This window comes from Podarcis erhardii, assembly GCF_964252035.2.
Source record: "Podarcis erhardii genome assembly, chromosome: 1".
Lineage (NCBI taxonomy): Eukaryota > Metazoa > Chordata > Lepidosauria > Squamata > Lacertidae > Podarcis > Podarcis erhardii.
This window is the reverse complement of record NC_138497.1, coordinates 30,457,431-30,479,492: the sequence shown is the minus strand read 5'-3', so window position 1 is coordinate 30,479,492 and position 22,062 is coordinate 30,457,431. Positions and strand designations below refer to the sequence as shown.

The 22,062-nt window shown below is 45.4% G+C and overlaps 1 long non-coding RNA gene across 1 annotated transcript; it reads left to right on the top strand.

The window, feature by feature from the left end:
• The first annotated feature begins 229 nt into the window (after window positions 1–229).
• Window positions 230–3,356, top strand: LOC309345594. Its single transcript, XR_014158319.1, has 2 exons — window positions 230–298; window positions 3,152–3,356. It is a non-coding gene; the product is annotated as an uncharacterized lncRNA (long non-coding RNA).
• Window positions 3,357–22,062: the final 18,706 nt, after the last annotated feature.

Sequence of the window (22,062 nt, the reverse complement as noted above, 5' to 3'; positions counted from 1 at the left end):
AGAAGGAAGTCCCACTGTGGATAATGGGACTTAATACATTGAAAATGTGCAATTACATACTCTTTCTGATCTAGCCTGCATGTTCAAGCCACACATCGGTCATCCATTGTCCTCAAACTGATCATGGAGACAGACACTAGACTCTTTTAGGGAGATTGTGATACCACATTACATCACAGCTAAGTAAACAGATTTCTTTAACAATATTGTCTCAGTTTTCCCTAGCTGGCTGACAGGCACGCTGCATTTTGTCAACTGGAATGCAAAGATGAAGGTTTCCTCTTTATGAATTGACTAGGTAACTTTATGGATGTTGTAACTTTAATAATAATAACAATAATAATATTTTTCCCCAGCCACTCTGGGCGGCTTCCAACAAAATATTAAAATACAATAGTCTGTTAAACATTAGAAGTTTCCCTAAACAGGGCTGCCTTCAGATGTCTTCTAAAAGTCTGGTCGTTGTTTTTCTCTTTGACATCTGGTGGGAGGGTGTTCCACAGGGCGGGCGCCACTACCGAGAAGGCCCTCTGCCTTGTTCCCTGTAACTTGGCTTCTCACAGTGAGGGAACCGCCAGAAGGCCCTCGGTGCTGGACCTCAGTGTCCGGGCAGAACGATGGGGGTGGAGACGCTCCCTCAGGTCTACTGGACTGAGGCCATTTAGGGCTTTAAAGGTCAGCATTTATCTTGCTCTAGCATCTTAAACCGGAGCAGAGTCTTTGTATTAGAACAATATTTTATGCCTTTTTATATACAGTGGAAACTCGGGATGCGAACAGGATCCGTTCCAGAGCCCTGTTTGCATCCCGAATGGAATGCAAGACGTGATGGTGCATCTGCGCGTGCGCGGGTTGTGTTTTGCCACTTCCGCGCATGCGTGTGACGTCATTTTGAGCGTCTGCGCATGCGCGAGTGGCAAAACCCGGAAGTAACGTGCTCCGTTACTTCCGGGTTGCCACGGAGTGCAACTCGAACGCGCTCAACCCGAAGCACATTCAACTCGAGGTATGACTGTACTTGAATTTTATTTACAAAAAATGTAACACAGGGCATTATTCTGCTAAGTAACTGAGGTAGCAGAACAACTTCTGCTTGCACAATGGGCTTTCTCTCTTCTCCATGTCACCTCCACTGTCCCCAGATTTTCTCCAGGGGGTTGGGGGAACCCCTAGAACAGATTATGAGGGTGCAGGAGGAAGGAGAGGAGAAGAATGTTTCCTTGCGCTGATGAACTATTTGCCATTCCACCAATGAACCCAAGCATATAAAATGGCATAAAATTCTTTTATTGGAGAATGCTTTATCACAAATCAGGGTACAGGCAGTGAAGCAGTGTGTGTCATTTCCGTGAAAATCGAGCGCATGCAGAAGATGTTTTAACCAGTAATTGTAGGAAGCAGTGTCTGGCAAGGTATGCAAGTCCTTTCTGGGGAAGGGAAGTGGCAGGTCAAGGTCCAATTAGTGAATATTGAGAAAGGGAGATCAGGGCAGAGCCGGTCTTGTCTTGCATGGGGCCAGTACAATTATTACTCAGCCATTCTTTTACTTGTCCCTGGACTATTCAAGCTGCTGTCACCCAGAATCCTTATAATTGTTCAGCACATACAGTGCCCAGATCCCAAAAAGAAATGTTTGCACTCTGTTCTGCATTGGTCAGGCTGCCTCTGAAGTACTGTGTGTCCAGTTTAGGGCACCACATTTTAAGAATTACACTGACAAACTGGAGTGTGTCCAGAGGGTGAGGGACAGGATGATGAGGGGTGTGGAGACCAAGTCCTTTGGGGGAAAGTCAATAGAGCTGGACATGTTTTGCATTGAAAAGGAAAGATCAAGCTGAGAGACCATCAGGATCTGCAACTATCTGCAGGACTGTTGTGCACAAGATAAAGCAGACTTCCTTTTCTCTTGCTCCAATGGGTGGAACAAATAGACCCAACAGATAGGAATTGCAAGGAAGCAGGAAAAGCTTCCTGACAGTCAGAACTGACCGTCAGTAGAACAATCTGCCTCCGGAGGCAATGGGCTCTCTTCCACTGGTAGTATTTAAACAGAGTATAAAGAGCAACCTACACCATCTTTTAGAACAACGGTCGCTAAATCATAGCCTCCCCCACAAAAAACCCAAACTGTCATTTAAAATAGTTTTCTTAATTAACCGCGGCCATAACCGTGTTCACCACCACTAATGTCATGAGGTCCAAAGGTTTGAGGGGCTCCCAATTTTCCCATCCCCCCACACGATCAATTTATTCTTTTTTCTTTTGCTGAGCACTCCTTTAGATCCACCAATTATGGGAGAGTAAGATTATCATTAATGATTAATAATATTTATATGCCACTTAATATGCAAAATCCCTCAGCAGTTGACATAAAACACAGTAAGATCATTAAAAAGGAAAGGGTGTGTGGAATGTATACGCAACACTTAAAACTGAACGTACATTGAAATACATCAGCAAAAACAGAGAAGCCATCAATAAAAGATGCAGTTAAATATCAATAAATAACAAAGCAGAATAATGTGAAGAAAGTTACGAGCCGTGGAATGCCTGCTTAAGCAGATGGATGGGTCTTCGAAGCTTGCCTCTGAGCTTAGGGCTTGCCAATCGGAAGGTCGGTAGTTCAAATCCCCGTGACATGGTGAGCTCCCGTTGCTCGGTCCCTGCTCCTGCCAACCTAGCAGTTCGAAAGCACGTCAAAGTGCAAGTAGGTAAATAGGTACTGCTCCGGCAGAAAGGTAAACAGCGTTTCCGTGCACTGCTCTGGTTTGCCAGAAGCGGCTTAGTCATGCTGGCCACATGACCCGGAAGCTGTACGCCGGCTCCCTCGGCCAATAAAGCGAGATGAGCGCCGCAACCCCAGAGTCAGTCATGACTGGACCTAACGGTCAGGGGTCCCTTTACCTTTACCTAACAGCAAGTGGAAGGGTGTCCCAGAGAGTGGTGGGATTCTGACCATTGGCCACTGTTACAGAACTTGGGGGGGGGTTCCCCCCAAATACTAAAATTTATAAATGCTAGGATTTGGGGTTATTTGTGATATGAAGGGAGAATATAAGCTGCAAAGGGGTTCCTGGGTAGCCTTGCCAAACTAGGGCCGTTAAGAGAGCCATTGTGGGTCATTAACAAGACAATGGAACTTCTTGCCCAGGTGTGACCAGAGATTGAAGATTTGGAAGGTTGCCAGGGTAACTGTTGTGGGGGAGGACAAGGAGCTTCTGGGAAGAAGAAAGGGTGAGATCCATCTTAGTGAGGGAGAAGGACGAACTGCCTGCAATGCTTTGGACCATGCTGTAAGATCTGAACCCCCTTCATGCAGACTGAAGGTGAAAATATAAAACCATATATCTTGAAGCACGGCTGTTTCCGCTTTGTCTTCCATTCTCCAAAGGGACATGACCCTGTCTGTGTGCCTGTGGCCCCCCACACTCCTGCCACTGTTTGGCAGAGAGGGGGAGTGTTATTGTCCTGTTTGTGAGGGCCCCCCTCACGGTACCTGTGAGAAATAAGATGCTTTGGTCTAATCTACCTGGGCTCTTTGTGCCTTACTGTCTTCATTATTTCCCCCTGGCTCTTTCAGGGTAACAACCACTGTCCTCCCAGATTAATTCATCAAAATGTGTCTTAACCTGGCTTCACTGTCTCAGTGAAAAATGAGAGAGAGTAAGAGAGCAGGAGAATGTAACCTTTTAGTTGTGATTAGGAAAGGCTGGAGAAAATGAGAGGAGGGTGAAATTAGAGGCAAATGTACCAAGCGGCAACTGGCTGCGCATCCTGATGTGTTAGGAAAGCTGTTGCTGAAATTAACATTTGAATCATTTGCTGCCGCCTTTCAAAGTCAAATTCCCTTCTGCATGCCAGGAAATATCACATAGGCAGGGAACAAATATTTGGAGGCGCCTTCCACAGCTATAAAGATGGGAGAGGAGCTCTAAATGAAAAGAAAGATACCCATCTTGTGCCTGCTCTGTAAGGAAGATGTATTACTTAGCATAATTGAGCATGAAGAGCTGTGTGGTGAAGGAGGGGAGCAAACAGATGATTCAGAGGCAGAAAGTAAATAGCACAGGGGGTATTTAGTTTATCCTAAACAGCTAGAGGAAGACATGGAATTTCCTAATAATGGCTGTTGGTAAGCATTCAGGCAAGGGTGACCAGGATATTGAACAATGATTGTGCAAAACAGCAGGATCCTCATTAGCAGTCACAGGGAGCCTCAACAACAACAACAACACTTGTTATCTCATTATCTGAAGGTCTCCAAGCATCTTACAACCCATCTGTACAGCCCCTCTCCACAACATGACTAAAAAATTAATAAAACGCCTTTTTTTTTTTACCTCAAGTGATGTTGGATTACAAGTGATGTTTGCCAGTGTCATTTTCCTGATGTCACAGATGGATGGTCGAAGTTAAGAGAATGATGTCTTGCATAAACAGTGCTGTCGGGACAGAAATTCAGAGGCCCACTTAGCAGGAGGGTCCTCAAATGCAGCAAGGTTGGTGAACCACGTTTGAAGTGTGGTAATATACAGTACCGTCTAAAGGAGTCCCCACATGAAACCATTAAATTCAGGGTAAAAAAATTACTTTGCTACACCACTGCCTTGCATAAAAAGCTGCCCTTTGCGCTTCATGTTCCTGCCACTACCATTTCTCCACATCTAAGTACCAGGCCGAAGGCTGTCATTAGTTAAAGTGGATGTCTTGTATGCTGTCCTGCGGCAGGCTACAGTATGAGACCCTTCCTTGGAACCAGTGGGTATTCTAGGAAAGAAAATCCATTCCTAGTGTCAGGACAGGGATCCATATGTATGTATCCGTAACAGTAATTATAAAAACACACAGAGAAAGCAAAAGCTACAATGGCCTTGCTACCTATCATAGCATATTTCTGCTAGTAAAGTGTTGTGCATGACTATGAAGCTTTATAAATAATAACACATCCTTATATTCATACATAACCCAGTTGCTGATTGTGTGTTGAATATTCAGCACCCAACAGACGGCCCTTCGTTTCCTCTCTTCAGAATGGAAATGACCAGTTACTAAAGATAAAATATTCATTCCCCTTTCATTCTCTTTTCCCAAAGGCTCTCCTTACAAAATGTGCTTCTGAGAAAAATCCACAATACAATTCGAAAGAACTGTCCTTGCATCAGATGGAACCACATCTTACAAACCAATCTGTGCAACAAAATTCCACTACGCAGCTGGGGAGGGGTAATTTACAGAGAGATGGCAATAGAGGGAGAGTGCTTAACCCCTCTTCCATCCACCTCTTCCCCCTTCCACACAACTGTCACTCAAACCTCCCTCTTCCCAGTGACATTCCAGATGCGTTTGTGAGGGTAAAGACTCATGGAGAATCCTGCTCTGTATGTGCACATTGTGTTATGACACTGCAAATGTTCCTGGGGTATGGATCCTAGATCACTCATAGCATTCAGTGGGAGAGGAGGAGCCAGGTGAATAGGCCTTGCCTTGGGGAAGAGGTAGAACATTTTCACACATTACCTTTCAGCTGCCTTTGAGTCTTTAATGTGATTTGCATCTATGTGTTACTGTTAATAGGGAATAGTGAACTCTGGAGAAGCATTTGTAATACAAATTAGATTCTCACCTGTTCAGGACTGATGGGATGTCTGCATATAGATAGGTGATGTATAGCTGTGGTGTATGTATATAGAGATGCGGGTGGCGCTGTGGTCTAAACCACTGAGCCTCTTGGGCTTGCGATCAGAAGGTCGGCGGTACGAATCTGTGCAATGGTGGTGAGCTCCCATTGCTCTGTCCCAGCTTCTGCCAACCTAGCAGTTCGAAAGCACACTAGTGCAAGTAGATAAAGAGGTACCACTGCGGCAGGAAGGTTCTTCAGGGGCTTGCAGTTCTTAAACCTTTTGTTAAATTATGGGAATCTTTTGTGAGTCATCTGGAGAACAGAGCCAAGGGATGGACTGCAAGTGAACTCAGCGCCCCCTATTGGCTATGCCCATGGATTACTGCATGGTGTCAGAAGTGGGTTGCTCTCCAAGTTTTGCTACCAGCTGCTTGTTTGCCAGACACAGAGGGAGAGGCAGGTGAAGAAGCAGGTTGAAATGGTGAAGAGGAGGAGAAGGTCCATGGGTCTCTTATCAGCAGGCCCTCATCTGGGAACACTGGCCCTGGCAGGTGCCCTGCTATGCCAACTCTTGATGCTGGCTTGGCTCACCTCACAAAGCACACACACACACACATGTTAGGGTGTGAAACCTAAGATGCTGGCAAGTTAGCAATGTCATGTGACTTTAAGTAGTCAAGCTCGTTAAGTTGTTAAGTTGCTCAGTATATAAAGAGTGTTTGTTTTCTCTGCCTGTAGGGCGTGAAGCAAAAATGTCTGAAAGCTCCGGAGGTGTTTCTGTTATCTTTCTGCAATAAACCTGTCTTTGGAAAGACAGGCTTCCCTGTGTCGTTATTTCTTTGCTGCTGAGACTCTGAAGCTTGTACTGCAACGAGAATCTCTGCACTGGACTTAATTAATGCTCTGCAAAGAGAACTGTTGCTGGTTGCGCAGTGGAAGCATTTACTGGACCAGTACACAGACTCTCTTACACACACACACACACACACACACACACATTGGGTTTTCTGGGTCCACAACCCTGTATTGACAGGAAAAGACCTGAGCATTTCCAATCTTTCTCTGAGCTATGCTTTACAGCGGTACCTCTGGTTACGTACTTAATTCATTCTGGAGGTCCATTCTTAACCTGAAACTGTTCTTAACCTGAAGCACCACTTTAGCTAATGGGGCCTCCTGCTGCTGCCATGCCACCGGAGCACGATTTCTGTTCTCATCCTGAAGCAAAGTTCTTAACCTGAGGTAATATTTCTGGGTTAGTGGAGTCTGTAACCTGAAGCGTATGTAACCTGAGGCGTATGTAACCTGAGGTACCACTGTACTGGGAACAGAGAATAGAGCTATAACCTAGCAGCAACAAAAACTGAAGGGGAATCAAGAGAATTATATAATTGCTGTGATGTTATGAAGCATTGCTCGGGGGGCAGGGGGAGGCATTACTTTTAGGTAACAAAATCCCCAATTAAGCAGCTCCAGCAAACAAGACATCCTTAGGGAGTGTGAAGCAGCGGCGTAGCGTGGGTTGTCAGCACCCAGGGCAAGGCAAGTAATTTGCGCCCCCTAACCTGGGGCAAGGCAAGTAATTTGCGCCCCTAACCCCTAACCTGCCGCCGCTGCCAGCTTCTTCTTGCTGCTGCCTGAGCTGGTCGGGTGTGGTTCTCTCCCACACTCAGAGCTGCACTGGGCGGCCGCTGCACTGTCCCTCCCCCAGATAGTCCCTCCCTCGCTCTCTCTCCGCTCCGCAACGCAACGCACGCCTGGCACCCTCCCCCTCCACAGTGGGCGGCGACCCGGCAGCTTGGATCGGATTCGCACAGCCAGCACTGCAGTGAGAGAGAGTGAGTGAGCCGGGTAAGGGCAGAGAGCTGCGAGTGCGAGTGCGCCCCCCCCAATGTTGCGCCCGGTGCGGCTGGCCCCCCCTGCACCCCCCTCGCTATGCCACTGGTGTGAAGGTCTCAGGCAAGACATAATTCTGAAAGGCAGGACAGGTGAAGGACATCAAAAGCCTGGAGGAGACACAGAGAAAGACGCTATTCTCTCTCATCCAAGGCATGTTGCTAAGCATCTGCCTTTATGTGTCTCCTGCTCCTCTTGGCGTTCTAAAGCGTATCTGAAAAAAATCATTCTCCACATTCCCGAAGTGCAGTCACCTCTGGAGGAAGAACCAGGTATTTTAAGTCAGCACAAAGTGAAAAGAGATTTCTCCACGCAGCCTAGATATCCAGATGAATTTGGAAAAGAAGGAAGCACAATTCAACAAGCTACCAATAACGACTGAGGCTGAACTCCTGGATAGCCTTCATCACAAGTAAATTCTCACTATACTTACTGCTAAGTAAGCATGCATGGGATCATTGGAGAGCACATCTTTTAACAAAAGTCATATTTACTCTGGGGAGACTGCCAGTGCATGATATTTGAAATCACAGGGCCATCAGCATCATACACTGCGGTACCCAAATTAGCTCGGGGGCCCTCCAGACTGCTGCTTTTTGTGGGTGTATTCTGATCCTAAACCTCTGCTGCCTTGTGGCTCTACTCATTTGTGAGAAAGGCTTTGGGAATAAACCCCAAGGAGATATCCATACCCCACTGACTTGTGAGACATCTTTGGGAAAAGAAAAGGCCAAGAAGTAAACCCTATACAAATCCAGAATGGAGTCCTTAAGACTGAATCTGTATCATGTGGTTGGTAGAAACTCTCCAGGGAATCAGGGAAAAACTTCTGCAGCCTTGCTGAGTTTTTGTTTTGTTTTTTTAATGGACCATCCAGGGATGGAAACTGTTACCAGGGGCAGACTTTGATAATTTTTGGTAACATGGCTTCTTGAGCGAGGCCAAAATTTGGCCCGCCAAACATGGTTGTACCCAAGGGGGAAAGCTGTCATCCCAAATCAAGTAAATAAATAAAAATACGTAACTCCACCCCCATCATCCAGCCCGGACACTGAGGTCCAGCGCCGAGGGCCTTCTGGCAGTTCCCTCGCTGCGAGAAGTGAGGATACAGGGAACCAGGCAGAGGGCCTTCTCAGTAGTGGCGCCCACCCTGTGGAACACCCTCCCAGCAGATGTCAAGGCAATAAACAACTACTTTACGTTTAAAAGACATCTGAAGGGTGTCAGTGTTTGTAAAAAGCAAAAAAAAAGAAGGAAAGGGTTCTGACCTCCCTTTGTCTCTTCAGCCTGGTCCTCGGACCCTTGTCTGCATAAAAGAGTCCACGAGAATATCCTTGCAGAGTTTTATTCTTAAAAGTCTTTGTGCAAAACACGACTGAATAACTATACACACCAGCACTAACCAACCAACCAACCCAAACACCAGCCTCAGCACAAACTAACATTTCTCACTTTATATATACAACCTGCTGCAGGCCGCTGAGTCATGCTGACCCAGCTTTATTCGCATTAATGAAACAGCGGCCATTTTAGCCGTGACACCCCTTCTGTTTCTTAAATGCGAAAAACCCCAACAGAAACTGTTAAGTTGTGGGCGAACATAGCAGACGACACAGCGATTTATCCAGAGCAGCTCTTTATTTGTAAGCTGGACAGAACTGAACAGCAAACAGCTCAACCGGCCTGCTTTTATAGGCAGCCGGCTGTCAACATTGTAGCAACAACAACCCAGGGTTTCCCGCCTAAAATAACTGACGTTGACCTGAGTGAAAACTATCTACAGTACATACATACATTATATACATAAACCCAGTTTTGTCATCAATTCATTATGGCATGTTGCTGGCAAAGGCTTGGTAAACAAATCAGCAATATTATCTTGTGATTGACAATACTCCAGTTTGATTACCCCATTCTGTATACAATCTCTAACATTTGCATGACGGATAGCAATATGTTTTGATGCGGATTTCATTATTTCCGAGCCTGCTAATGCAATGCACGATTGGCTATCTTCATACACTTGGATAGGCAAATCAACTTTACAATCTAGATCTTTTAGTATCTGTATAAACCACATGATTTCATTGCATGCTAGCAACAGGCTCCCATATTCTGCCTCACAGGATGAGGTCGCAACAAATCCTTGTTTCTTTGACCTCCATCCAATTATGGAATTGGCAAACATCATAACCATTCCACTTGTAGATTTTCTGGTAGCTACACAGCTTCCCCAGTCTGCATCAACAAATACTTCTAGTTTTTCGTCTTGTGTACTAGATATCTTCAAACATACATTTAATGTCCCCTTTAGATATCTGATAAGCCTTTTCAAAGCACACCAATCAGCAGTACTGGGTTTAGATACACGTTGGCTCAGAACATTTGTAGCACATGCAATGTCTGGCCTTGACCACTGGCTTAAATACAACAGTGATCCTATTTTTGAGTGATACAACTCAGGCTGATCTAATTCATCATCACACACTGTCTTTGGGAAATCTGGTGTCATGGGAGTCTGAACTGGCTTGCAGTTTTCCATGCCAAACTGCTCTATCAAACAAAGAATTTTTTCTTTCTGGCTCAATAGGAAGCTTCCATTAGCTTCCTGCCTTACTTCTACCCCCAAGTAATTGCTTACAGGCCCTAAGGCTTTAAGCTTAAACCTCTTTTCCAGTTGACTTGTGAGCTTCTGGATCTCATCTGTGGAACTCCGTGCTACAAGCAAATCATCAACAAAGACTAAGAGCATTAGATATTTGTTGCCTGCCCCTTAGTGTACAGGCATGGATCAGCCACACTCCTTTTAAAACCAAGTTTTACAAGGGCTTCATTTAAACACTGGTTCCAACACCTTCCACTTTGTTTGAGACCATAAACAGCCTTTTTCAAACGCCAGACTGCACCATTCTCCTCTTCAAACCCAGGGGGTTGTCTCATTAACACTTCATGGTCTAAATTTGCATGCAGATATGCAGCATCAACATCAAAATGGTGCACTGCTAGTTGTCTTACAGCAGCAATGGAAAGCATTAAAGGAAAAGTTTCACTCTTTACAGTGGGAGAAAACACTTCATCATAACTCTCCCCTTTAATTTGAGTGAACCCTCTGGCTACTAATCTGGCTCGAAAACGTGGTTCCCCAGATGCAAGGGTTTTCCTTTTGTAAACCCACTTGCATGACACCACTCTGCCACCAGGTGGCGGCATTATGACCTCAAACACTTTGTTACGTTTAAAAGTAAAGTATGTGGCACTTACTGCTCATCCTTCCGCTGTGTAGAGGAGCCTGCTAATACAACACATAACCTGTCAGTGTTTGTAAAAAGCAAATAAAAAAAAAGAAGGAAAGGGTTCTGACCTCCCTTTGTCTCTTCAGCCTGGTCCTCAGACCCTTGTCTGCATAAAAGAGTCCACGAGAATATCCTTGCAGAGTTTTATTCTTAAACGTCTTTGTGCAAAACACGACTGACCCAGCTTTATTCGCATTAAAGAAACAGTGGCCATTTTAGCCGTGACAAAGGGGGCTCTGTTTAGGGAAGTTTTTAATGTCTGATGTTGTATTGTTTTTAATATTCAGTTGGAAGCCGCCCAGAGTGGCTGGGGAAACCCAGCCAGATGGGCGGGGTATAAATAATAAATCATTATTATTATTATCACATCACAGATAGCTTGGTTCTGCCCCCTAACATAAATCCTGCCCCCTAGGGTTGCCAGACCAGACATTTCCTGGACGTATGGCAACCAGCCAGTGTGGTGTAGTGGTTAAGAGCAGTAGTCTCGTAATCTGGTGAACCAGGTTCGCTTCCCTGCTCCTCCACATGCAGCTGCTGGGTGACCTTGGGCTAGTCACACTTCTCTGAAGTCTCTCAGCCCCACTCACCTCACAGAGTGTTTGTTGTGGGGGAGGAAGGGAAAGGAGAATGTTAGCCGCTTTGAGACTCCTTCGGGTGGTGATAAAGCGGGATATCAAATCCAAACTCTTCTTCTTCATATGCCCCCTCCCAACATAAATCCTGGCTATGCTCATGCCCCCAAATGGATCTTCTCAATTACGGATCTTCTCAATTTTGTGCCCACTTAGCTCAGCGCCCTAAGCGGGGGAACCGCCCTAAATCCATTTCTGCTTTGACCTTCTGCATGTATAGCTTCTGCTCTACTACTGAGCAACCCCTCACTAGAGGGACTGAATAGGAATAGCACCTAAATGTCTTAACTGGAGCCCTGAAGATGAAAACTGTCAAAAACCCAAAGCAAGATGGGTTGGACCCAGGTTGGACCATCTTCTGAAAGAGGATGAAACAAGACTTGGCCTTACAGGGACTAGAAATTGATGGCTGACAATATCCAGGGAAGCCAGAAGATGGCAGTGCTGAATAAGCAAAAAAAAATCCAGTAGAGGCACCCCCCCTCCCCACCAGGAGGCAGTTTTCTGAGTTACATATGTAGATGCTGAATGTATTATGGACTGCTTCAATCATAAAATGTCTCCTACACATGAGCATAGGGAAGCTGTGTACAGTTCTGGACACAATCATGTGTGAATAGTTCACAGGGGTAGCCCTTATCATCCCCGCATGGATAACCTCTTTTCTTCCCATGTTATGAAACAAACAGGTATCTTTCAGTCCACTCACATTCACATGTTATGAACTTCAAAATGTTTTCAGTCTTGGGCATCTTTTTCTCTTTTCAGTGTTGACACCTCATATTTATGGAATGCCCTCCCTCAGGAAGTACATACAGTTATTTGTAAAAGTTTGCTATAAGCATTGTTACAGTATATTTATTTGAAATGTAGGGGTTTTTTTGTGTTGTTACCTTTGCTTTTGTTTTGCTGTGTCGTTATGAAATTGTTTTTGTAGTGTTTGAAATGCCTTCCTCTTTTATTCTTTGTAAGGCGCTTTGAGCAGTTCTTGGAAACATCAGCAGGAACTCAGCTGAGGATTTAAAGAGAACATTGTTAGGCATCAGGACGAGTCAACTGGTTAAAATAAGCAACTTAGCAGCAGGCAGCATATTCACTTCCCACAATTGCTCCTCGCCTGTTACTGTGAAACTACCTTCCTCAGTGGAAGAAGCAATTACTGTAACTACCTGACAAAAGCTGAGAGGGATCTTATTTTCTCAAACAATTGCTTCTTTTTCCTACTAGAGGAAAATCAGATACATATGCTGATGGAGATTATAAATATGGATAGAAGTGGTGTATTCAGTGTTTAAAATGTGCAGTTTGCTCAGCCCAATAATATGTCCTAAGTCCATTGCTGGCCATTCTGGTTTTTAAAAATTTCAATTTGAATTGTCCACCTTACATACTTCTACCGTACATACCTAGGCAGTTTCACAAATTTGCAGGAACCATTGTCAGTTCAGTATCATTACTACTCTGCCTCCCCAAGCTCCTCACAGCTCAGCACTTCGTCATGCAAGGTCTGAATATCCCAAAGCTCTTTCTGAGAGAGGTATCCTTCATTGTTTAGAAATGTATTATCTTGGAAGGCTACAAGGTTAACACGTTTTTGCATATTTGTAGCATCTCTTCTCCAAATTCTAGTCTCCCTGGAAATGCTTTTAGATTGAATTATCTTGACTTTCCAGATGTGCCTTATTTCCAAGGCTAGGTTTCGGCTTTTGTGATATTGGCAATGCTGGGTTCTTTTAGTAGCCTTGTTGTTGTTGTCATTGTTCATCAGAATTATGCCTGACCTGTTCTTAGAATGGGATTTTTTCCCAATAGCAAGGTGCAACCATTGTTTTCAAGAGCTGGTTGAGGATAATATTGGTAGTAAGAAGGCAGATTTGAAATGATTAGTTGGTACAGCATAGTAATTGATGGCTTTTGCAAGCTGATTATGTTCAGCAAGTTATTCTGTACTGGATAGGACAAGGCAGAGAGCTATTACATGTTCCGTTTCTGATTAATCTTTGCATTTTCTATGAGAGTCTATATCTTTGGTCTTTGTAATATACTTTTTGATAATTGGTAGCAATTATACAGGATTGAATAGCAGCAAAAAGCTGACCTGCTTTTCACTCCATGCTGATAAGGCGTCATTCACATTTCCTCACTCTTAAAGCTTTCTCGGCATCCCCCCATGCTTGGCTTTGGGTATCCTTGTTTCAGTTATTGATTCATATTGAGTCTGACTTAAATGATTCAGAATCTTGGGGGGCACTTTCAGTTTCATGATGGAAGAAAGACCAGTATAAATATAATGCATGTATCATTATATGTATACATGCATACATACACCCACCCATCCATAAATGACCTTAGAGTAGTAGCCCATCCTGGAGCAAAGGATCTTCAGAGAGAATCTGCAGCATGAATCCACTGCATTAAAGCATACCAAGACTTTCAGTGCTATCACTTGAGGACTAAACTGAGAAAAAAATATTTTTAGTGCACTGTATGTGTTAATTGGCTAAGCAATGTGAGGATGTCTGTGTCATTAGCAACACTTTTGTGACTGACCGCTGTAAAGGATGTAATTATCACTGTCTGTACTTTTCTGCATTTTATTTCCTTGTCACCTCATCTTTCTACAACCCCCACTGCAACTCAAGATGAAATCATGCAGTTGGTGAAGTAGATTGCAAAAGGATGCCCTTGGGAAGAGAGGAGCTGGCAAGAGTGGGGGGCAGGGGGGGCCTAATCACAGTGGTTCTGGGCAAGTCTGAGTTGGGGGTTGGGGGCACTGCTTTGCAGTGGTTCTGGTCCTATTTGGATGGTCATTTCCAGATGGCGATACTTGGGGAGTGTTCTTTAGCCCCATGAAGTCTTCAATGTGCACTTCCTCAGGATTCAATTTTATCCCCTATGCTGTTTAGCACCTACATAAAACCACTGATGGGATCACCCCAAGTTTTGGAGCATGGTGTCAGCAATATGCTGGTGACACACAACTCTACATCTCCTTTACATCTGCAGTCGATGTGCTGGACTGCTGTCTTGCGTCAGTAATGGACTGGATGAGAGCCAACAAACTGAAGCTCAACCCAGATGAGATTGAGGCACTGTTAGTAGGTGGTTCCTAGACTGGATGGATGGGAGATTGCCTGCTCTGGATGGGGTTACACTCCCTCGTAGCTTGGATCCTTTGTTGGCCTTGGTGGTCTTGGTGGTGCAGAGTGCCTTCCATCAGCTTCAGCTGGTGGCCCTATCTCTATCTGAACAGATGTAATAATAATAATAATAATAATAATAATAATAATAATAATAATAATAATAATTTATTTATAACCCGCCTTCCCCAGCTGAAGCCGGGCTCAGAGCGGCTAATAATAATAAAAGTAACAGTTTACATAAAATCACAATAAATTAATTGAAATGCATTCTAAAATCAATTCATTCTAAAATCAATTCAAAATCAAATGGCAACTATTGGGCTAGAGTTCTGTGAGGATTACCGAAGGAGGGGATCAGACTGTGCCTTGGCCAAAGGCCTGGTGGAACAGCTCTGTCTTGCAGGCCCTGCGGAAAGATGTCAAGTCCCGCAGGGCCCTAGTCTCTTGTGACACAGCATTCCACCAGATCAGGGCCACGGCCAAAAAAGCCCTGGCTCTGGTTGAGGCCAGCCTAACCTCCCTGTGGCCCGGGACCTCCAAGATGTTTTTGTTTGAAGACCGTAAGGTCCTCCGTGGGACATAGTCTAACTTCTATTGTCTTTGCTCTGGAGAGGTTGCAGGGAGGCAGGGCATGGTTGTCTTTAACTGACTGCAGCAAGATTTGTTGGCATGTGTGGTGTATGTTTAGATATAAGTCTCCTTGTGTTCACTGTGGTCCAGGTGCCCCAATATGCTGTACTATTAAGAATTTGTGCTGGAAACTCAAATTTCAAGTGATGTTGATCACTTAGTTTGCCCGTAATTCACACAAATGAATGCCCTTCAAATATTACAAAAAAAAGAGACACTGTACCACTGGATGGAAAGCTAGAATGCTCACATTGCCTGTAGCGCAAGAAGTATCACAGAGCTCCTGAGAGAAAGATGGAGAAATAGATTCCAAGGGATGTATAAACCGGTTAAAATCACTGTAAAATGAAGATTGTTTGACCAGTCAGTTATGTACTTTGCTTTCTCTCTCTCTGAAATCACTGGGCTTAACTTTACTGGATGTGTTGTGCTGGAACAGATTCCTTTATGATTGAAAAGCCAAGGAAGACCCCACCTCATGAGTCAATTGCACTGACACGAAGAAAGGTCAATATTTTGATTAAGGGGGTTAGATCTGGAATCAAAGGCAGACACCAAACATGGAACCCAAGGGTGCCATTCTTACACAGCTACTCTTCCCAGCCAGGCTGTTCTTTAACGATTGATTTGCATTTATGAATATTTTATATAGGAGGCTGGGGTGCAGATGTGAAGCCTAAGTGGTATGCAATATTTTATTATTGTTGATTCTTTTTTAAACTGATGCAGTTTGGGGAATTAGTGGTGTGTTATCCTTACAGTAACAGGCAAAAGCGATCAATAAATGTGATTTGGCAATATAGGATTCTGTATCTGAAACGAACAGGGAGTTTGAGGCTACATAACAGACTAAGCAGGCCAAAAAAAAAAAAAAAGCCACAAACACAGCATCTGTGAATCTTCTTCTTAGTAACATCCCAATCCTATCCCAACTAGGGGCCTTCCAGACTGCAACTCTGATCAGTCCCTGCTGTGCTTATAAAGAGTTGAAATAAATGAATCTAGCAGTGCCTGATCTGGCCTGGGACCAGGATGTTTTGATCTTGTTCAGGTGGTTTTGTTTACTCAAGACAGCTAAGGAGGAGGGATGCACTTAGGAATGGGGACAAAGGAAGCACAAGCTGAGTCATGCTATGACTCATCAGATTTAAAGACTTGATTCTCTTCTACAACTCTTCTTACGATTCAGCTGAGCCATCTAGTTTTACCATTTAGTAGGATAAACTGGTACCAGCAGTTTCCAGGCAGATGATGGACTTCAAGTCGTTCACATTGTGCACCAGATAGATTAGGCACTGGATTCCTCCTTTAGAACAAAGTACCTTGACAGATCATTGCCTCCAACTCACCTGATGCTGAACAACAGCTGTGGGGAACCTCTGCTCCAACAGGTCTAATTGGGCCTGCCAGTCTTCTCCATTTGGTCCATGGTGGCAAACTGTGCCCACCTGCCATTTACCTGCTGTCATATGGCATCAGATGTGGGACAGTTAAAGGATTATCTAAGCAACCCGGTGCTAACTGGAGATAAGTTCTCTTCCTGCTCTTTATGTTGTGAACTGGCCTGGGATCTACAGATGAGACGTGGTATATAAACTGAATAAATAATGGCAACAATGATAAAGGCAGCCTTCCTCCCCACTCTAGTACTTGGATTGGTAGCAGTAGAAATACTGCCTTTTACTCTTAAAGACTAGGCCAAAGGATCTCTGATCTGAGTACTAAGCTCTATCATTGGAGATAACCCCTCTGCCTGCTCAGAGGGGTTATCTCCAGTTTTAGTGCTGTAGTGCTTACTGTCAAGATGGGAAGATAAAACCCCTATCTAAAGAATCTGCAGAGGGATCTTTCCCTGCCACCGCCACCAGCAATGGAGGGGTAGTTTTGCATATGTGTGTTTGTGTGCCTGCATCATATCTGGTGTGCAAGAGTTTATATGACTCTGTGCATGTGTGTGTGTGTGTGTGTGTGTGTAAAGGAGAGTGCTGTGTGCCCTGTGCTTATGTGTTCCTGACAATGGGGGGAAATCAAGGTGCATCCATTTGCGGGGGGGTTGCTTTGTGGTTTTTGCCCCCGCCTACTTTTGTCATATCCACCAAAGCAATGTGGCCTTCTGTAAGGTTGGGCAAATTCCAATTCATCGCTCATGCTGAAATCGATTCCTCACCCCTGCTGTACAGTTTCTTCATTCAGCCAGCACCTGTACACACGAACTCTAGATGTATTCAAATCATTTAATTGCAATTACTTCACAAGTTACATAACTTCTAAAACAGTGTGCTGAAGGATGAACTGCCTGATAAAGATGGTATCTGCAGGAGGCCCTCCTTTAAAAAACACACGAAATCATAGAATTGTAGAGTGGGAAAGGATCCCGAGAATCATGCAGGAATCTTAACTATTATTAAGTAGCTTATTAACTAGATAATTCTCTGTAAATAGCTCTGCAGAGAGCTACAGCCAGTCAGAGTAAACAGTACTGGACTACACTCTGACAAACAGCCTGACTCATAGGAGCCAAAGTTCCTTCGTCTCCCCCCTGCTCACTGCCAAAAAAATATCAACATCCCCAAAGTTGAGGGGCATTGCCATTCAAATGGAGGGTGTGCACCGCTTCTTGTGATCGATTATGTGGGGTGTACCAACTTGAATAAAATGGCAGGGGGCAGGTAAGCCACACCCCTTCTCTTGTGGGGCCCAATTAGTGCCATTGCCTTCCATTAAGAGTTTGGGTGTAATCCTTGATTTCTCCCTTTCCATGGAGGCGCAGGTTACAGCTACAGCTAAGACGACATTTTTCCATCTTCGCCGCATTAAGCAGTTGGTCCCTTACCTTTCCCACCCCGATCTGGCCACAGTGATCCATGCGACAGTCACCTCCAGGCTTGACTACTGTAATTCGCTCTACGCGGGGCTGCCCTTGAAACTGTCCCAGAAACTCCAGTGGGTGCAGAATGCTGCAGCCATGGGAGCATATTCACCCAGTGCTTTACAAGTTGCACTGGCTCCTGATGGAGTATAGGGTCAGGTTCAAGCTGCTGGTTTTGCCCTTTAAAGCCCTTTGTGGCTTAGGGCCCTCGTATTTACGGGACCGCCTCTCCTGGTATGCCCTGCAGAGGACCTTAAGGTCCATGAATAACCATAGTTTAGAGGTCCCAGGCCCTAAGGAAGTCAGACTATCCTCCACCAGGGCCAGGGCCTTTTCAGTAATGGCTCTGACCTGGTGGAATGCTGTGACCCATGAGACAGAGCTATTCTGCCTGGCCTTTAATTTGAATTCAGCCTGATCTTTTATTTCACTTCTCTTCCCTCCCCTCCCCCTCCCCTTTTATGAAGATTACTCGCTCTGAGACCCCACAGCTAATTCTCCCCTGGCCTCCTCGCTGGCCCAACTAGGATTAACTCAGCCAGCTAGCCCTGGTGACTATCTTATGTTTATTGGATGGAATTCCCCAAAATGATTTTTGAACTTTGAATTTTATTGTCATTCATGCTTTTATACTGTATTTCACGCTGTTTTAAATTTGTTGTTAGCCGCCCTGAGCCTGGTTTTCTGAACCTGGAAGGGCGGGGTATAAATATTATTATTATTATTATTATTATTATTATTATTATTATTATTATTATTATTATCTTGCTATAACTACGTAAAAAATCAGCTGATGATGCTTCCCCAACCGCTGCACTTCCGGGACAGAGAAAGGTGCACCTGTTGGGCTACAGCCTGCAACGCGAAAACCCCAGAGCAGGATCGCTGATAGGGTGCGAGCTACCCTCGTGAAGGGACCGACCCCTTGCCGCCGGCTCATGGGCATCTTTCGCGTTTTCGAAGTGCTTCGGCTTAGCTCGGCAACTTGCAGGGAGTCCCTTCCCCGGGCATGCAACTCCGGAGCAAAGCGAGGGCCGAGGCGCGCATTCGCCGCCGCCGCCGCCGCCGCGTTGCAGGAGGGCAGGGCGGAGGCGGACCGGGAAGATCCCTTGCTGCCCGCTGCAGGCGGCTCTTGCCTTCTACCTCGTGGGAAGCCCGTCCTCTTCCTTCGAGCCAGAGCTCCAGGCGCGGAGACCCCCGCTCGAGGAGAGGGGAGGCCGGGCTGGCGCGCCACCGCGGCCACGCCAGGATGCAGCTGCGCGGTCACGGCGCGCCGAGCGAACCCGGGAGGGGATGTGGGTGGGGCAGAGACCGGGTTTCTCTGCTCCAGTTCCTGAACGGCGCGAGTAGCCCTTTGCACTGATTCGGGAATTTAGCGACGGCCCCTTGCCTAGCGAAAAGTGGGTTTGTTATGGTCTCTCGCTGGGCGCCTGGAACAGCCTGACGCTGCAAACCGGAGCAGGTCTCCCCGAGCAGGTGTGCCGTTGATCTGGAGAGGGGAGACGCCGGGAAAAGCTGGCCCCGAAAAGTGTCTCCGGCGGCCGTCCTTCGGGAAAGGGTCCTTCGATTTCACGCCGGAGCAGGCGGAAGGGGAAAGCAAGATCTCGGCTACCTTTTTTTTTTTTCCAGGTAGGGGAGCAATTCTTTTGCAGCATGGTCCTTTCTCTTTTTTTGCACGACTTCTGTGACCGGGGACTGCAGCGTCTCGTGAAGATGCGCGCAGAGCAGCCCGCCTCGGGTGGTGGAGATCCCAGAGGGGTTGGAGGAAGAAGGGAAGGGTTGTGTGCGCATATATTTCCAAATCAGGAGGCAGGAATGGCTTTGGAGGCTGTCAGGATCCGTAGGAAAACACCACCACCTACCAAAGCTAGCCGTAGGGATGTATGTTCTCCTTAGGGTCCGCGTTGCTGTGGCGAGAGATTCCCATGGGAAAGGAGAGGAGGGGCTTTGCACTGGGCGGGGGGGGGGCGGTGGTTTGCCTGCCTGCAATGATCTGAGGAGCAGACTGGGGGAATCTCCTTTGCTCGCGGACCCTGCTTAGGCTGGCAAGCAGCGGCGAAGATGGTGTTGTAGTTGTAGGGTAGGAAGCCTGAAGAAAACCCCCAACCAAAGAGTAGGGCCTTTGGGCCTTGTTTTTGGTCTGGTGGCGACATCTGTACAGCCACAGTCGGAAATAGGATGGGCACGACAGAAAGGGCATGGAAATAAAAGCAGCTTCAGAAAGGAAAGAGATGCACATGTGTATGGTTTTAAAATAGAATAAAATGTGAGTGGGCCTAGTTGCTCCTTTATTGGAATTGTGGGGTTAGCCTTGTGCTGACTATTGATGAAAGAATGAAAACCTTGCCACTTGCATAAGTTTGGCAGAGTGATCTTAAACTACAATTTCTAAATGGTAATAGATTCTGTGCCAGCTGTCTACATATTTATGAGGCACCTGTGCTGAAATTTGAGGCTTAAAGCTGCAGTCCCACGTACCTGGGAGAACGTCCAATTTAACTCAATGGGACATACTTCTGAATAAATGGCTTACACCCAAATATCTGAAAGAATGCCGCCTTTGTTTGTGTCAAGATCAGCAGTGGGGGCGGGTTGGGGGCACTGCCCTCAGGTGTTTGGGGTGTGGGCCCAGGAGAGCATTCTCGGTGGCAACCCCTAAATTATGGAATTTCCTCCCCACATTGATGCGACCAGTGCCTTCATTATGTAGGTTGCAAGAAGATGCACCTCTTACCCTGGCCTTTTGACTCCTGGTATTGTGTGTGTGTGTGTGTGTGTGTGTGTGAGAGAGAGAGAGAGAGATACACTTTAAGATCTACTGCATTCTTTCGACTGTAATTTGTTTTGAACTGTTTTTAATATTCAGTTTTAAAATTGCTGCAAACCATCCTGGGATGGATAAGAAATCTAATGAGTAATAAAATAAATAAAGACAACAAGATGTATAGAATTGTACTATAAGCCTCAGGTACTATTTTGAAGGCATTGACTCAGCCCTGGAGTATATTAGTTAGTGATAGAAAGGACAATACTGAGTGCATTTCTGTCACAAACAGCTAAGTTTCCCCACGTTAGGAGGGGCAAGGCTTCCCATTAACAGACTATGCCTTGTAGGCAGGCCTGATCATCACCATCTCCTTTTTCTTCTCTTCTTTTTAAAAAAGAAAGTAAGCACTGACAGAGGCCTAGTTGGGTGTCACCATTTTTGACTGCAGGTGTTGGGCTTGCACTATTGTGTGCTCCTCCCTTCAGAAACAAAAAGCATCTCAGAGGGAAAAGACTCAAATAGAACCCTTCTCCATGACTTCTAGTTTTTTGTATGGATGGATTTTTTATTTTTTGGGTATGGAAGAACAATCCAACCTGTGAGATCCTCACCTGCCCTCTGTGGTGGTACAGCTCAGACACAGGTTTACCATAATGGGAAGAATTTGACAAATCTATACCTAATCCTGAAGCATAGCTATTACTGCACTAGTTGGGCTGCAATATGATCTAGGACCTTTGCTTTTATATGCTGTTTTTTTTAAAAAAATGCACTGACCCATAGGAGAACTCCCAAATGATAAATTGGGATCTCCTGCCAGCTGTGGAAACTTTTTGGGATGGTAGGCTGTGATCCAGGAATTTTCATTTCAGGGACAGTGGTGGGTAGTTCAGTACAAAGATAAAATTTTCACAGTGGTGACCTATAAAAGGAATTTTCAAAACCCACTTTTGATTTCAGAGCACGTAACACCCCACTGTACTATGCTTATAATACCTGGAACACATAGGAACCTATCTTATATCAAACCAGGCTATTTGTCTCTGTAGCTCAGTATTGCCTTTTTAATGGATATTCACAGGTGCTTTAGTTGAGATTCCTGCATTTCAAGGGGTGTGCGGATTAGATTGCCCTTGGGAGTCTCATCCAACTCTATGATTCTATAATCATGCGGACACATAATGCATTTTTGAGGGAGTCCTGTGGGCT